The following is a 17,852-nucleotide window of genomic DNA, read 5'->3' as shown; positions in this document are numbered from 1 at the left end:
TCTGTGTTAAATTTTTGCCATGGTTCTTGAGCCATTAATTGATTTGTTAAATATAGTCAAGAAAATAAGAAAATCCAAGTGTTTAAAACTGGGTTTGTATCACAGTCAAAAGAACATTTGGTTTCATCCTCACCTACTTTCTTATGTGGTAGACTCATGAATTACTTTCTGAGATGACAAAACATTGGGATGAGGAGGATGTTAAGAATTCATCAGTTATGTCCTTTTTTCTATCAACTATGTTTCACAAAGGATTTATTTAGTTATGACATTTTTAGGTTATGATTATTTACATGGACTTCAAGAAAGATTTGGAGAAAAGTTAATGTAAGGCAAGGGTATAGTAGGTATATATTACTATGTTTGTTTTAGTAGAGCAGTGATTTTAGGTTGATACTTATACCATCTTTGCCTCTAACTTCATGGTCTCTGATTATAGCTGCTTTTTCTTCAGGAGAATGGGAGGTAATTTTTTGAATGAAGAAGGTAAGGCTATTTCAGACATTGGGAAATTAGTGGAATGGAGTGATTTGTTACCGTGGACTGTTTATTGAAACTCTGCAACCAGACATTGAGTAAGGTACTTTGCATAAGTTATTTCTAGTTCTGTCTACACCTTTGAAAGCGTATAGAATTATCTCAATTTCATGATGAGGATACTAGGAGTTAAATGGTATATCTTTGAATAAATATTGAAATAGTGTCCTATAGCTAGTGACTCATTTTGGGAAAAGGTTTTTTTTTGTATCTGGAGAATGTTTGATGAATTAAGAAATAAAAATGTAAATTAAAAAAACCCAGCATATACTATGGGAAAATTTCAAGATTTAACAGCTTTTAACATGAATAACTTCATGTTGGGATAGAATGATGTTGGAGCCTCCTTGAAAACCTTGATGTGGCACATTTGCCAATGATGAATCTGGTCTCTAGAATTATCTATTGGGTTGCCTTTGATATTAGTATAGTATTATGATATATAACTGTACTTCCGGGTTTAGATAATGTCTAGGTAGAAAATTCATATTTAAAGGGTGAGTGATAATGAGCTATTATAGAAACTGATGCATATCATAAGTTGAGTTGGATCACCTCTAAATAGAATGTTTAGAGAAAGTATTTGCAAGTATGTTTGAAGAAGTGACGAAAGAAAATTAAATTATATACCCCAGTGAATTCAGTCTGTTTGATCAGTTTCCTAATTCAGTTTAGTTGAACAAAGTTGGATTTGAATTGAACTAAGCTTTAGTGAGCGTTTAGAACAGAATAAGTATGGTACTGCACTAAGGCATTTCATGGAAAGCAAAGATGACTGAGACATTTGCTGTCTCAGGGAATGGCATTAGCATAGACAGCTGAAGGTAATCCATGACAGAATAACATGGGTGCTCTCCATTTTTATGTGGCAGTACTGTGGGAATGTGAAAAATGTGGTATGTATAACTGGGGTTCAGGGTAGGCTGTGTGGAGGAGGCCAGGTTTGGGCTGGATCTTGAAAGAAGAGAAGGATATCAAGTAGGAAGAAAGGTATTCTATCCTAAAATAAGGGATAATCACAGGCATGGAATTAGGAATAAATAGATGTCTGGGAAGCAGTAATACTCATACTGAACAGATACAAATTTTAGAAAATGGTTTCAACTACCATTTAAGCATACTTGCCCACATTATAATTCCAGTAGAGGCTTGGCATATTTGCTTGTTATTTGTATGTTTCTTTGGTAATGCACAAAGTATCTTTCTTTGTGATATATGGTGTGCATTATCAAGGTGGAAATGTTACTTAAGAGCCTGGAGGGTTATAAGCATCAAAATCAAACTTCTAAGTCTAATCTCAAAGTCTATTACTTGCCTTGATTTAAAACAGTAAAATATAGAGAAGATGATGATTTTTACATATGAACCTAAGAAGCATTTGGCAATGCAATTAGTTTTATAACAAGTGATTGTTTTTTAAAGCCTTCCCAGAATAAGAATGAGTATCTTGATGCTAGTGTCACTTTTAAATAGCTGTAGCTCCAGGAATGTGTCTGTTCACGTTATTATCTTAAATACACACCTTATCTATCCATATTGCTGTACTTCAAATGTGAAAGTAAAAATAAAGGTGTGAAGTGCCTAGCAGACTTGTATGGATTTATGTAAATCAGAAAACACAAAAATCCATTAGTCTCAGTGCTGAAGCCTTGATGTATTTAAGTATGAAATATTTCCTTAAAGTTACACACACACACACACACACACACACACACACACACATACATCCCATAATTTCTAGGGATTTACTTTGCAAAAAAAAAAATCTTTATTTCACTGAACTCCAGACATGGATTCAACTGTCGTCTTATTGCTCCATAAGATTATTAAAGTTATATAAATATTTAAGTGCCCCAAATTGATCCTTTTACCCCAATTTTTTCATCTTTGGCCTTTCCCTTATAAATTAGTGGACAATTAGTCTTTATTTCTTCTTTTCCTTAGACAAACTCTTGGAGTCATCACTGATTTCTTTATTTTTAATAATTTTAGTTTATTTTTTAGTGCATTATAGTTATACATAATGGTGGGGTTCATTTTGACATATTCATAAAAGTATATAACATAGTTTTTTCCATTTTATTCCCCATACTACCTGCTTCCCTTCTATCCTCTCTCCTCCAGGTCCCCTTTCTCCACTCTACTGGTCTTTATTTCTTCTTTTCCTTTTTTCTTCCTTCCTTCCTTATCCACACTCTGTCAGTAGTTCATGCTGACTCATCAAAACACATCTACAATTTAAACCTGACCACCTGTCACCACCTTCACTACTACCTTGTTTAAGCCACTATCTCTTACTTGGGCTATTTTAATAGCCTCCTGACTGGCCTCTCAGCTTCTCAGAACCTGAAACACCTAGTGCCTCTAATATAGTACAATAACCAGAAAAATGATACTAAAACAGGTAAAATCTGTTACTCAAAACTTCAGTTGTTTCCTCTCTTATGCATTGTAAAAGCTAAATCTTGATAGATGCCTGCCTATAAAACTCTGTCTAGTGCACCTTCATAACCTCATTATTTAGATTTTCTTTGTTTGCTACCTTTCATTCACACCTGAATAGTATATTGTTTCTTGAATAATTGTTCTGGGATATTAAGTTTACTGGTTCTTCTTCCTGAAGTGCTTTTACTATTAGATGGCCATTCAGCTTATTCTCTAGTCTTTCTTGATATGTTAAATCTCTAGTGAGACTTTCTTTGATCATCTTACTTAAAATGCCTCTCTCCTTCCTACTTCTTTTTCTTGTTTTCACTTCCCCAAATTCACTGACTGTATATTCCATCTTACTTTTTTGTGGTCTTTTTCTGATATGATGAAACCTTGATGACTGCAAGGAATTTTTCCCAATTTGTTTAATATTGGACCACTAAACCTATTCCCATACATATTTGTCACTTAATGCATAATTGACTGAATGAATAAAAGATATAACTTACTTCATAGAAGTTAAACCTGTGGTAAAAACCTAATTTGTCTCCTGTTGACATCTTTGGGGAATGATATTTCCAAATGCTTGAGTGTTACTTCTTCAAAAATTTTAAATAATATATATTTGTGTAATTTGCATATAATATACTTACTTTAAGTGTGGAGGTCCATGAATTTTGGCAAATATACACTGTTATGTAATATTTTTGTTCCAATTAAAAGGTATAGAATATTTCTGTCACTTTAAAAAATTCTCATCTCTCCCGCCACTTCTTTCCTCATCCCCATCTTTAGGCAACTATTGATCTGACTTTTTGTCATTGTAAATTTGTTTTACTTGCTCTAGAGTTTCATATAAACAGACTTATACATTATATATTTTTTCAGTGTTCTATTTTTGAGGCTATTATTAGGTGTCATATTAATTTGTTTTCATTGCAGAATAGTGTGCCTTTTTTTATAAATGTGCCACAATTTGCTTATCAGTTTATTTGTTATGGACATTTGAAGTGTTTCCATTTTTTTGCCTATAAGTAATAATGCCACCCTGAGTGTTTACATATGAGTCTTTGTGTAAATACGCTTTGTCATATGGTAAATGCATGTTTAACTTTGAAAGAAATTTCCCCTCTGTGATCATACCATATTCACTACCAATGTCTGAAATTCTAGTTCCTAAACATTCTAGCTAGTACTTAACATAATTCTTTTAAATCCAGACATTCCATTGAGTGTGTAGTCATATATCTTATTGTTTTAATTTTCAGTTATTAATTACTTGAATTACTTGATTTCCAGTGATGTTGATATTTTCTGTTTTTTTTTTTTTTTGTTGTTGTTGTTGGGGGGAGATGCTGGGGTTGAAGCCAGGGTTGTTTGCAGGTCATGTGCATGATCTTTCCATTTATTTTTTGGCAATTGTTTATCTTTTGTGAAATGTTTGATCAAATCTTGTGTTCATTTGAGGAAAAATTGAATTATTCATTATCATTCAGTTACAGAGTTCTTTATATATTTGTATTCAAATCCTTGTCAGATGTATCTTTTCCTGGTCTGTAGAGATCCTTTTTCTTTTATTGATGGTCCAATTTGAGGAGCAGAGGTTTTCAAATTTAAGTCTAGTTTATTAATATTTTCTTTTGTGGTCTGTCTTCCTTCCCTCTCTCTCTTTCTTCCCTGAACTCTTTGACTCCTGGTTGTAAGGATTTTCTCATTTTCTCTAAGCATTTTACAGTTTAAGCTTTTTCATTAAGTCTTTGGTCCATTTTGAGTTAATTTTTGTATACATGTGGGGTAAAGATCAAGGTTCACTTTTCTGTCTCTCCTTGTTCAAGGCCCACTTGTTAAAAAAACTATCTTTTCTCCTTTAAGTTATCTTTAAATGTTTGTTATAAATCAACTAATTGTATATGTGTAGTACTTTTCCTAGATTGTATTATATTGATCTATATGTGTTTCCTGTCAACATATTGTTTCATAGTAAGTCTTGAAATCACATAGTGTAAATTCTTTTAACTTTGTTTCTCTTTTTTCAAATTGTATTGAGTATCTCTTTTTCATTTTCATATCAATTATAGATTTGGCTTATACTTTTATGCAAAGTGTCTGTAGGATTTTAATTGCCACTGTATTGAATTCTGTAGATCAATTAGGGAAGCATTAATCTCTAAACTACTGTTCTATTTCAATCCATGAACACAATATAGCACCATTTATTTAGTTATTCTTTAATTTCTCTAAGCAGTAGTTTTCAGTGTGTTGGTTTTTTAAAATTTATCCTAAGTGAATAGGATATGAATTAGATTTTGAATGTTTTTGAAAATGCCATTTTTCCAAAACAAAATTTACAATTTGTAATGGTTATTATTTAGAAGTAGACTTAATTTTTACGTGTTGAACTTGTATCCTGCTACCTTGCTATTTCATCCATTTATGCTTTTAACTTTTGTGAATTCTTCAAGTTATGCTTTGTATATGATCCTGTTAATCACAAATAAAGATAATTTTAGTCTTCCTTTACAGTTTTCATGTCTTCTATTTCTCTTTATTTTATTGACTTAAACCTCATTGCAGTGTTAAATAGGAATAATTAGAGTGAACATCTTTGCCTAGTTTATGATTCAGGGTAAAACTATTTAGATTTTCACTAATATGTATGACATTGGCTGTACATATTTTATAGGTGCCCAATCAAGGAGAGCAACTTCCCTTTTATACTTTATACTGAGAGCTTTTATTGTAAATTAGTGTTAAATTATTCCCAGGGGCTCAGGAGGCAGAGGCAGGAGAATGGCAAGTTCAAAGCCAGCCTTAGCTATTTAGTGAGGCTCTAAGCAACTCAGTGAGATCTTGTCTCTAATAAAATACAAAATAGGGCTGGGGATGTGGTTCAGTGGTCAAGTGCCCCTGAGTTCAATCCCCTGGCTACCCCCTCCCAAAAAAAAATAGTGTTAAATTTTGTCACCTAATTTTTCTACATTTATAGGGAGAATAAAATTTTTTTACTACTCAGCTATCTCTAACCCTATTTATTGTTTTATTTTGAGACAGGGTATTGCTAAGTTGCCCAAGCTGGGCTTGAATTTGCAGTTCTTCTGTCTCAGCCTCCTTAGTTGCTGGGATTAAAGGTATGCACCACTTCACTTAGTGGGTTATGTGTCTTGTGGACTGAGTGTTGTGTATTCTCCCAAAAGTTATATGTTGGAGCCTAATTCTCAATGTTTTGATGTTTGAAGATGGTGCATTTGGAAGGTAGTTAGGCTTAGATAAGGTCATGAGGTTGAGTTGCTCATGATGGGAACGTCCTTATGAGAGAATGAACAAACCAGAGCTTCTTTTGTTAATGAGAACACAAGTATTGTGTGTAAGAGATCCTTACTAGTAAAGTGAATTGGTTGGCGCCTTGTTCTTCCTAGCCTTCCAAATTGTAAGAAATAAATTTCTCCTCTTGGAGCCACTCAATCTATGGCATTTTGTTATGGGAGTATGACTTGGCTAAAATATGTGTGCATTTGTATGTATGTATCTCTCTGTGTGTTTAGCATCTTTGTCAGATGTTGGTATCAAAGTCATTATCCTCTTATTAGATGCAGAAAAAAAAACTTAAAAATACTTTTAAAAATGACTAAAACACTCAAACTAGGAATAAAAGTATATTTTTCTCAACATGGTAAAAGATATCTATAAAAAAAGCCACAACAAATGTCTCATTTAATGGTGAAAAAGAGTGTTTCCCTCAAAGATTAGGAACAAGGCAGGAATGTTGTTCTTACCAATTCTGTCCATTGTTGTCCTAGAACTTATAGCCAGAACAATTAAGCAAGAAAAAGAAAGAAAATCATCTATTGGAAAGAGGTTAGTTATTTCTATTTACAAATAACAATCTATATACAAAATCAAAAGGAATAAATAAATCTTTTAGAACTCATAAATGAGATCAGCAAGTTTCCATGGTATAATAGCAATATACAGAAATCAATTGTATGTCTAAATACCGGCAGTGAACAATCTGAAAATCAAATTAAGAAAATAAATTTTATTTACAGAATACCAAAATCAAATAAAAATCAATTTAACAAAGACAGTATAAAAATTATACCCCGAAACCTACAAAAATTACTTAAAGAGAGAAATGAAAAGTATCTCATGTTCATGGATCAGGGGATTTTTTAATTGTTAAGATGGCAATACTTTACAAAGGATCTATAGATTCCAGGTTATCAAAATCTGAGTTGCCTTTTTTCTTTCTTAGAAAATAAGAACCTTATCTTAAAATTTATATGGAAATACAGGATACCCAGAATTGTTGAAACAACCTCAGTAAAAAGGACAAAAGTGAAGAAATCACAATTCCTAATTTCAAAACTTGCTACAAAATTTTCCTATTCAAATACTCAAAACAGTGTGATACTGGTATAATGATACACATAGATTGTTGGAATAGAACTGGAAGGCCAGAAATAAACTTTGTCTATTTGTCTAATGAATTTTAACAAGAGTGGCGTGACACTTTAACAGGGAATGAATAGTCTTTTCAATAAATGATATTGGGATGACTATATATAGCAAAAGAACAAGATTGGTATCCTTTTCTATATCATGTATTAAAATTAATGCCAAGTGGATTATTGACCTAAATGCAAGAGGTACAACTGCAAAATTTTACAAAGAAATATATGAGTAAATCTAGAGTTTTTATAGTATACCAAAAACATAAGTGACAATAGAAAAAAATAAGTTGGACTTCATCAAAATTAAAAATCTTATTTAAAAAAAATCATTAAGAAAGTGAAAAGGGAACCCACAACATGCAGGAAAATATTTGCAAATTATATTGCCGATAAGGAACTGAATCTAATACATAAAGAACCTCTTACCATTAAAAAGTAAGAGCGAACAAACTTTTTTATTTTTATTTTTTATGGTACTGAGAATTGAACCCGTAGGTGCTTTATCACTGAGCTACATGCCCAGTCCTTTTTACTTTTTACTTTGAGACAGGGGTCTGGCTTAGTTGCTGAGGCTGTCCTTGAACTTTCCATTCTCCTGTCTCACCCTCATGAGTCTCTGGGATTACAGGTATGTACCACCAGACCTAGCTTGAACAGGCATTTATTTAATACCCAATAAGCATCATGAGTAGATACTTAGTTTCTAAGTATGATTATGAAATGCAAGTCAAATCAGAATTTTATTTGTTGACTTAATATGTAAAGTTTATATGTAAAGACTGCTGAGTTTTTTTTTAATTGTACTCTGACAATTCTTGTTATTTTTCTTCCAGCTCTTATTAAAAGAAAAAAAAAAAGAAAACATTTCATTGTCTTCTGGCTTTCTCTTTTATTTTTTTAAAAAGTTAGTAGGGTTTCTTTTTTCTTTTCTCTTTTTTAAAAAATTTTTTTTCCTCCTATGAATCTAATATCGTAATGTGTTTTTTCCCCTTTGATGTTTTTTAGATACTTTCTTAATCTCATCACCAGTTTTTAGCAAAAGAATTGTTTTGCATTCTTTTTAAATGATGAGTTTAGGGGTGTGTGTGTTTGGGTATGTACCCTCTTGGAATTCATTGAATTAGATTTATAGATTTATAATTTTCCTCAAATTTGAAAATTTTTAGGCTGTTACTTTTTCCAGATTTTTTCCCCTCTTTTTTTTCTGGTATTCTCATAAGATTGATGATATTATATTATTATTATTAGATATTATTCTACAAGTAACTGAGGCTTAATTTGCTTTTTCTCAGATTGATTTCATTCTTCCTTTATATGGTCTGTTAAAAGTTATGGTTTTCTTCTGGAAGTTCTATTTTTTAAAATAAATACCTTTTGAATATTGACTAGAAAAGAAAGCTAAAATCTGCCAGGTACACTCTCCTGTACCTTTAAGGTAGCTTGAAGTCACATTCCAGAAAGCTTGTTGAAGAAGTAAGCTTTTGTGAATGTGAACAACCTACTGTAAGTATTGTGCTTCCCTAATAGACACTCTTTCTCCATGCCATTATTCCAGAGTAGGGAATAGTTAGAAATAAAAGGTTGATTCATTTAATCTATATAGTGTTCACCCAGCAAAGAAAAGAGGATTACTGTGGGCATTCTGAGATAGTACCCCACACATTGTCCAGTGTAATCCAAATCTTTAGTGAGAATTTTCTAGTTTAACCTGTTTTGTTCAACAGATTCTTTAAAAACTGAGGACAGGCACAATTTGGGGTGATGTAGGGAACACAAAATAAGCAAGCTCTCACTTATTTGTATACAAATGGTCAAAGAACATTTTATGTATGCCACAGTGGTCAGAAGAGGAGCACTTGGGTGTGTGGTTGCCCTATTAGGTTCTCAGAAGCCTGTATGTAGGTTTATAGATCAGGGAGTGGTGAATGTTCTTTGGTTAGCACAGCTTTCAGTGACTGAGCAGTCTATTTTCAGATAGCACTTCAGATAATGACAGTCATCATTGCTTAATTTTATACACTCTTCACTTATTTATATCTACTGTCATTTGCTGAGGTCATCCCGCCAACAGACGTGTATTGAGGACTATGCTCACAGAAAGATAAAAAAGATATACTTCCTGGAGGAGTAGTAAGGGACTCCAGAGGTCTTAATTAGTATTTTGAGGCAACAGTGTAAGACACTTGGTATATAATGCTTGTATTTGCTCCCAAAAGCATATGGGAATTGGTAGTAGATGTGGATTTAAAAACAGCCTTCTGGGGCTACATTTTGTGTTTGATCCTGTTTAATAAGATGGACGGTTTAATTTTTCCCACAAATGTCAGGTTGTGATATTTGCGTTTTTGGAATGAATGTTTAGGAAATAATTGTCAGCATGGAAATCCATTGTTGGGTAATTTTCTTTAAAAAATATATATTTTTCTTATGTTGCATAGCTCTGGTGTTTTATGTGATGGTAATTGAAATATAAAAATGGTTTATTGGAAGGACTTTATGGTCTTGATCAGTTATTTTTTTAAAAATAAAGATTAAAATATTGATGTCACTATTGGCTTTAAAGGTAATTTTCCAAGATATGTGTAGATACTGTATGATTAGAATTCCTAGGATAACAATGATTAACTAGAACTTTCATTTGAGGCACTAGTATTCACCAGATGCTTTCATAATCAAAGGACATGCTAGACTATTTGCAGAATTATGAAAACCTGGTTTTGTAACCCCTGAATCACTTCACTGACACAGAGGCTATAAAAAGAGGGAGGGATTTTGTCAGTTGAAGTTTTTTGGAATGTCATTGTAGTGCTGTGTGTTTTACTCTCTCACAAGTTGAGTGTCTAAATCTATTTTGTCAAACCTAGTGGAGGAGTTTCAGCTGGAGTATTTGGGTACAGTATTTGGGGATAACAAGAGATTGATGCTTGACTCATGCCTTAGAAAGCTGAAGTATACTGTGGCAAAAGTTTTGGATTTGAGAAGTGATTACACTCCTCTCTGTTCACATGGTATCATTTGAAAAGGGATCCTTCCTTCCAAAAATTCCTGACAGGGCAAGAGGATTCCAGCAGTAAGGGCCTAGGAGTGAGGGTGTACTTCCAGGGATGAGAAACTGAAGTGAGCTCTTGGTGGAGGGAGAGCAGTACCCAGAGTAGCTTTGTAACTAGAGGGTTATACACCTTGGAAAAATGCACATAAACTGCCCAAGAGAGGAAGTATCAGCTTTAGACACCTACAATGTTCATAGACTTCTAGAACATTTTGCTACAAGTAGCAGGAGTCAAATAAGAACTGTGTTATATGTCTGACTTCTTTGTTTCCCTTGACCCTAGTGGTCTTAGAAAACTCAGGAAGGTGGTGGAAGCTTCTTGGCTACAAAAGGAGGATTCTGTTCCCTCCTTCACTGACAATGGCTGGCTTCTGGGAGACCCCAGCAGAATGATGAACTTGGAATTGATGTTAAATGTAAACTTTGGAGTTTTAATTATTATTTAGGTAGCTAGTGCCTGTATTTTGAAAAATTTCACATCCACGGAAATGTCAACGCAGTAATATACCTTTTATTTGTTATTAACATTTGGCCATGAGTACATATAATATGTATTTTTGGATGACGGGATAGAGCTAAATCATTTAAAAATGATACTTTACCCTGAAATACTTCAGCTTGCTTATCTTTTTTTATATTTATTTTTTAGTTTTAGGTGGACACAATATTTTTTATTTTATTTCTATGTGGTGCTGAGAATCAAACCCAGTGCCTCACGCATGCTAGGCGAGCGTGCTACCACTTGAGCCACATCCCCAGCCCAGCTTGCTTATCTTAATAATTAAAATGGTCTTTGTAATCACAATATGTTTGTTACTACCAGGTCTTTATCATTGGTACAATATTATATAATATGTGGTTTTCATTCAGTTTTCCCTAATTATATAAGACTAGTCACTTTTAATCATTGAACCCAAACTTAACATTTAAAGTGATCATATGATTTTCTGTTACTTGAGTTTTTATTTTAGGGAAGGGATTGATTATTTTACTGTATTTTTTTTTCTCCTTGAAACCCATCATTTCTATATGGTCAACATATTGGTTACACTTTTAAAAGACTATCTCAATCCAGTATATATTTGCATTTTTCAAGAATAGATTTCCTATAGATAAATTTGATGTACTGATGATAATTATTGAGCTAGGTGATGGTGGTTTATTAAACTCTTCTTCCTGCTGTTGTGGATAATTGAAAATTTTCATAATAAAGTTAAAGAATTTTTCAGCCTGTGTGTCCTAATTTTTAGATTTGGAATGTTAGTAAATCACATAATATACATTATTCCTTAGTATTAATATCAGAGAAAATCAGTTTACAAGCCAGAAACAGTAATGGTTCCATTTTATTTTATTTTGGAGGCTCACAGTTTCAGAGGTCTCAGTCCATAGAGAGCCAGCTCCATTCCTTGGGGCTCGAGGTGAAGCTGAACATTGTGGTGGAAGAGTATGGTGTAGAAAAGTGGCTCATGCATGAGGAAAAGACTACAGTAAACAAAGACGAATGGGGGGAGAGAAAGGGAGAGAGAAGGGAAAGCATACGGAAATGGTAGGAGACCTTCAATGATACATAAAATTATAAGAGGTCATGAGGGGCAAGGGGGAGGGGAAAAAAAGGGAGAGAATTGAACAACAGCAGGGGAGGTAGAGAGGGAAGATGGGAGGGGAGGGGAGGGGAGGGGGGGATAGTAGGGGATAGGAAAGGTAGCAGAATACAACAGTCACTAATATGGCATTATGTAAAAATGTGAATATGTAACAGATGTGATTCTGCAATCTGTATTTGGGGTGAAAATGGGAGTTCAAAACACAATTTGAGTCAAATGTATGAAAGATGATATATCATGAGCTATGTAATGCTTTAAATAATCAATAAAAAAAAAGAAAAGCATAAAAGCCAAAAAAAAAAAAAAAAGAAAAAAAGAAAAGTGGCTCATGATATCACATCAGAAAGGAGAGAGAGGAAGAGAAAAGGCCACACCATACCTGCCCTCAGTTGCCAGTTAGTTAATCCATATAAAGGGATTAATTCAGTTTAGGTTAAGTCTGTCATAACCCAATCATTTCACCTGTAAACCTTTCTTGCATTGTCTCACAAATGAACTGTTGGGGATACCTCATAACTAAATGGTTCAATTTTAAACATACATTTGACATATGTAAGGCCCTAGGGTAAGTTGTTTCCACATTCAGATCTCTAAAATAAATTTTATTTAGTTTATTAAAAACCAGTCATTCTTTGGAGTTTATTCTTCATTCTGAAGGCTTCCTTTATCTTCTCTTTAGTTTGTAATTTGTCTCCGAAGTGATGGAGAGACTCAGCACAGGGTTGGCACTAATCATGGTGAGGGTGACCTGGGTGAAAGTGTAGGTCTGGGTGAAAGTTCATGTTGTGTCCAAAATAAAACCAAAGGTTATTAGAAGTAGAATTGAGACTAAGGAAGTTCAGCATGGCACACTGCTGAAGTTGTAGCTGTAATTCAGGATCCATCGGGTAATGGAGTCCTAAATAAGCTGGCAATGAGTGAGTTTTCAAGAATAAAAATAAAATAGTTCTGAAACATAGGGTTCTTTTTTAAAATTTTGTTTAGATGTTGATGGGCTTTTATTTTATTCATTTATTTATATGCCATGCTAAGAATTGAACCCAGTGCCTCACACATGCTAGGCAAGTTCTCTACCACTGAGACACAACCCCAGCCTGAAACATAGGGTTCTTTAGCTTTATTAGAATTAGTATTTTTTAAGTTTGAAATGTTTTGTGCATTTATTTATTTTAAAATATTTTGTTTAGTTGTAGATGGACATAATACCTTTAATTAATTAATTTATTTTTATGTGCTGAGGATTGAACCCAGTGCTTCACACATGCTAGGCAGGAGCTCTACTACTGAGCCACAACCCCAGCCCCATGTTTTGTGTATTTTAGTCAAAATGATAGATTTGGTGTGGTTAGAGTTTATTGAATTTTAAAGACTATTTCTCTAATACATAATACTAAAGATAGGATATTGTAAATTTGTCCTAAAAAAATTTTAATGCAAGTCAATAGAATACCACTCTAAAATGTCCTTTAACACATAATATAAATTAGTTATTTCTGAATGTTAAATGCAATTTTTATTTTTCTTTATACAATTTAGTATATTTTATAAGGTATTATAAATTGAATAGTCATGAAGAAGTACGCTCAGAAATGAGAAAATTTTACTTGGCTTTTTGTAAGAGATAGAATTTACTCATTAATCTTAGTGTTTCTTAGCAACACAAATTATTACTATCTTGGGCTTTTTCCTATCTTTCTTCAAGCACACATTTGGAAATATTTTATATATGACCTGATGCTTGTCCATCTGTCCTGAAGCTCTCACTACTTCTTCATTACCTGAATGTCCTTATTAAATTTCACATTTGTACAATATCTTCTTTCAGTGTAATAATCCACACTTTGACTTGAGAATCATTTGGCTTGTCAGAATCTTAAAAGGGTTCTGGGAAATAAATTTCTTTTGTGTATTGTGAAGCTAAAAGTTATTGAAAATGTGTTATATTTTCATAATAAAACAAGTATAAAAATGTTACCTTGGGAGCTAGCTAACTATTTTCTTATTGTCCTTTGCCTCTAGGGAGGTAGTTTAATCATTTGTGATAAAGAAATAGCTTGGCTGTATTTTGGCAAGTTGACTTGTGTTCAGTTTAGATCATAATTTATGAAAAGGCTAGGATCACAGGGAATGTTGTAGTTATCCACCTATTCAACAAATATTTATTGAGCACTTACACATGCAAGGTTCTGTGACAGACACTAGGGATATAGTGGTAAGTAAAAATATACACCTTTTGCTTTCTTAAAAAAATATGGTTTGAATAAAAGAGTCTAGGGCTGGGTATGTAGCTCAGTGATAGAGCACTTGCTTGGCATACAGGAGACTGGGGGTTTGATTCCCAGCACCATGAAGAAAACAAACTGATCTGGCCAGGTAAGAAAGGCTTCTCTGAGGAAGCAAGCCTTAACTACTCTCTGTAGAGCCATCCAGTGACAGCAGCATGTAGATGTAAAGGCATGTGGCAGCAGGTAGCAAGCATATTGAGGGAAACTGGATGCAGTGGGTAGATGCCTACAAGTTGAGGCTTTTGAGAAAATTGGTGTTGATTAAGAGTTTCATTCTTTGTAAAGCTTTATATAAAATATGAAATCAGGGTTGAGGATGTAGCTCAGTGGTAGAGTGCTTGTCTAGCATGCACAAGACCTGAGATTTCATCCCAAGCACCAAAACAAACAAACAAACAAACAAAATATCAGTAATTATCTTATATGGACTTAGTGTGTTTTATATTACTTCACATTTTTATATTGACTTTTGTGTATCTCTGTATCTGTTTTGAGATAATAAGCATTGATTTCAGATTTTTAAAGAATTTAAAGATTCCTTAGAGTTAGTATTCCTATTTGATATTTTCATCTAAATGGTAATCCATTCTGTTCAAGTGCTTGAATATAACTAGCCCAGTGCCAGGGCCCTCTGTTTCTCCTTTGGAACCAGCTTCATTTTCAAATACTATACCTATAACAGAGAGTTCTTTCTTTCTTTTTCTTTTTCTTTTTTTTAGAGAGAGAGAGAAAAGAGAGAGAGAATTTTTTTTTCAATATTTATTTTTCAGTTTTCGGTGGACACAACATCTTTATTTTATTTTTATGTGGTGCTGAGGATCGAACCCAGCGCCCCGCGCATGCCAGGTGAGTGTGCTACCGCTTGAGCCACATCCCCAGCCCAGAGAGAGAGTTCTTTCTTAAGTGAAGCCCAAAGTTTGGTTTCTTCATCAATATTAGTTCTTTGAGGCAAAACTGAACAAGTTCAATTTGTTTTTAGATTCTTTTATCTTTTGATGTTTACTGATGTGTAGCTACAAGTCTTTTTCCCACAATCCCCCCCCCAATATTAAAAGAATTTCAGATGTATACAAAGAAGATGTGGTAGTAGAATGAAAACACTTTCCCTCTCCTACTCTGCATGTTTCCATTGCCCAGCTTCCATAATTATCAACCTGTGGATTTTTTTTTGATTGACGGGTACTTAATGAGTATCTTCTGAGTATTAGAACTTCTACAAGTTGCTAGAGCTATAGAAAGGGTCTCGACACAGTTCTGGCCTTAAAGAACTGTCATTCCAGTGCAAAAGAAAGTAAGAAAATAATAAAAAATCAATACCGCCAACATTGTAATCTAATTTGCCAAAGAATTATAAAATTAAAAAGTACAGGAAAGACATTTTACCTTGTTGGTAAGTGTTTGAAGTGGGAGAAAGCAGTATATCAAATCAGGTTCTTGAATACTTCTTGAGTGGAGAAAACAAGGCAAAGTTCATCAGACAATAGGGAAGCTTCTAAAAGGAAATCTGTTCGTTGATAGTAAAATCTGATATCTACATATACTTAAAAATGGGTATTTCTGTGAAGAAAGCCCTTAGTTCTTCATGACCTTAAAGAATTTCATAATGCAAAATAGGACCTTGATATAGTCCATTATAAGAGATTAACCAATGGGATTTGGAAGTAATTAAGTATTTCTTTTTTTTTCTTTCTTTTTTCTTTTTTTTTTTTTTTTGGTGCTTTGGATGGAACCCAGGGCCTTGTACATGCAAGGTAAGCACTCTACCAACTGAACTATATCCTCATCCCCTAATTAAGTATTTCTTAATGGTCAGATCAAACACTTTTAGAGGTTAAACAATCAAAATTTTGCTTTTTATATGTTAATATTAGTTCAGTCAAATTGATTTCAAGTAATTTTTGTTATTGCATATGGTTAGAAAAATACTCAACAGCTAAAATCTAATGTGTATGTGTCTGTGTATATATGCATGTGCATTGATTATATATTTTAAAATATGGAATAATTGGTTTAATTATCTTACTAAGACAGAGGTCAGGGATTCAGTACCTGGACAGATGAAACCATACCCAAAGTAAAAAAAAAGAAAAAAAAATACAAACGGCTTCTCTCTCAGTATTAGGGACCTTAATTAGTCCAGTTTGAAATGCATGCTGTGTGGGCATAGGGAAGTTTTAAGAGTGTTAAGAATTATGTTCAAATCTTTCATTATTTGTAGAGCCTTATCAGTAATGGGTCATTAGTATGATACTGTCATATACTGAGATTTCCTTGCCTGAAACTTGAGACCCATGTAATGTTCTTCAGTACAGTTACATGAGAGGATAAGCATGTGTGTTCACACATAATAATGCAGTAGTGCCATTTTCTCTTAGAACTTTTCCAAACAAGGAAGCAGGTACTATTTACAGGGTATACTGGGGAGGGGGGAATACATACACACACACACACACACATCTTTATTTTATTTTATTATGTGGCGCTGAGTGTTGAACCCATTGGCTCGCGCACGCTAGGCGAACACTCAACCTCTAAGCTACAACCCCAGCCCTCTCTTTAATCTTTATAGCCATTCTTTCACCATGTTCTTGCTTGTATCTGTATACTGCATGTGTGTATATGGTTTTTTCTTCTCTTATTTTCTGAAGTAGATGTGTGATAAAAAAGCCATAGTGTGTTATTTTTTTTCATTCGTAATATCACTGTGCTTGAATACTGTAGGTATCTATTTGTTCATTCCCCTTATATATGATTTGCTTGTTTATTTCTTCTCTTGTTTACTATCCAGGAATTATATATACTCCAGTTTGGCAAAAATGACCATGTCTGATTAATTTTTAAAAAATATCTTGGAAGTTTCTTTGACATATAGTTTTATGCTATATTTTTAACATGTATATGATTATTTGTTATGTTTGAGTGTTTTTGTAGTTGAATTATTTGATGATTTCTGAAAATTAGGTATTAATATGAAATAAATTGATAAGGTTTTCCCTTTGAATTGATAGGATTTAACTATTATTAAAATCGTGTTATTCCTATAAAGAAGACTTAGAAGAGTCTTATTTCTTCTTTGTGTTTCAGTTACATTTAAATAAGTAATATTTAAATAAGTAATACCTCCCTTTAAGCATGTCTCAGTATATTGAACATTTTAATTCAGCTTCCATTATGAGCATATAGATAGGTTATGTGACTACATAAATTATTTGGAATAAATGATATAAATAGTATTGATCTCAGAATTCTGAGTGTCCCTGCTATTTTTCTTTAATGTTTCTGTTTGTAATAGTGAGTACTGAAGAGTATAGTGTATAAAACACACAATTTTGCTTCTCAAAGACTTTGCATTCTAATAAATAAAGGAGACTTGAACATAAATAACTAGAGTTCAGTAAGTAGTATAAGAAAATAAAACATGGAAAAAGAATATGTCATATTAGGTATTTTCTAAAGGATATGATAGCTAAGCTGGATCTTAAATAACTGGTAG

General features: G+C 33.1%; 1 protein-coding gene across 2 annotated transcripts in view; it reads left to right on the top strand.

The window, feature by feature from the left end:
• The window catches only part of GTDC1 (glycosyltransferase like domain containing 1), a 397,042-nt gene that overhangs the window by 14,471 nt on the left and 364,719 nt on the right, over positions 1-17,852 (top strand). The gene's annotated exons all lie outside the window — the stretch shown is intronic.

Source organism: Spermophilus citellus (assembly GCF_964194105.1).
Source record: "Spermophilus citellus genome assembly, chromosome: 11".
Taxonomy (NCBI): domain Eukaryota; kingdom Metazoa; phylum Chordata; class Mammalia; order Rodentia; family Sciuridae; genus Spermophilus; species Spermophilus citellus.
This window is presented reverse-complemented; position numbering and strand designations above follow the sequence as displayed.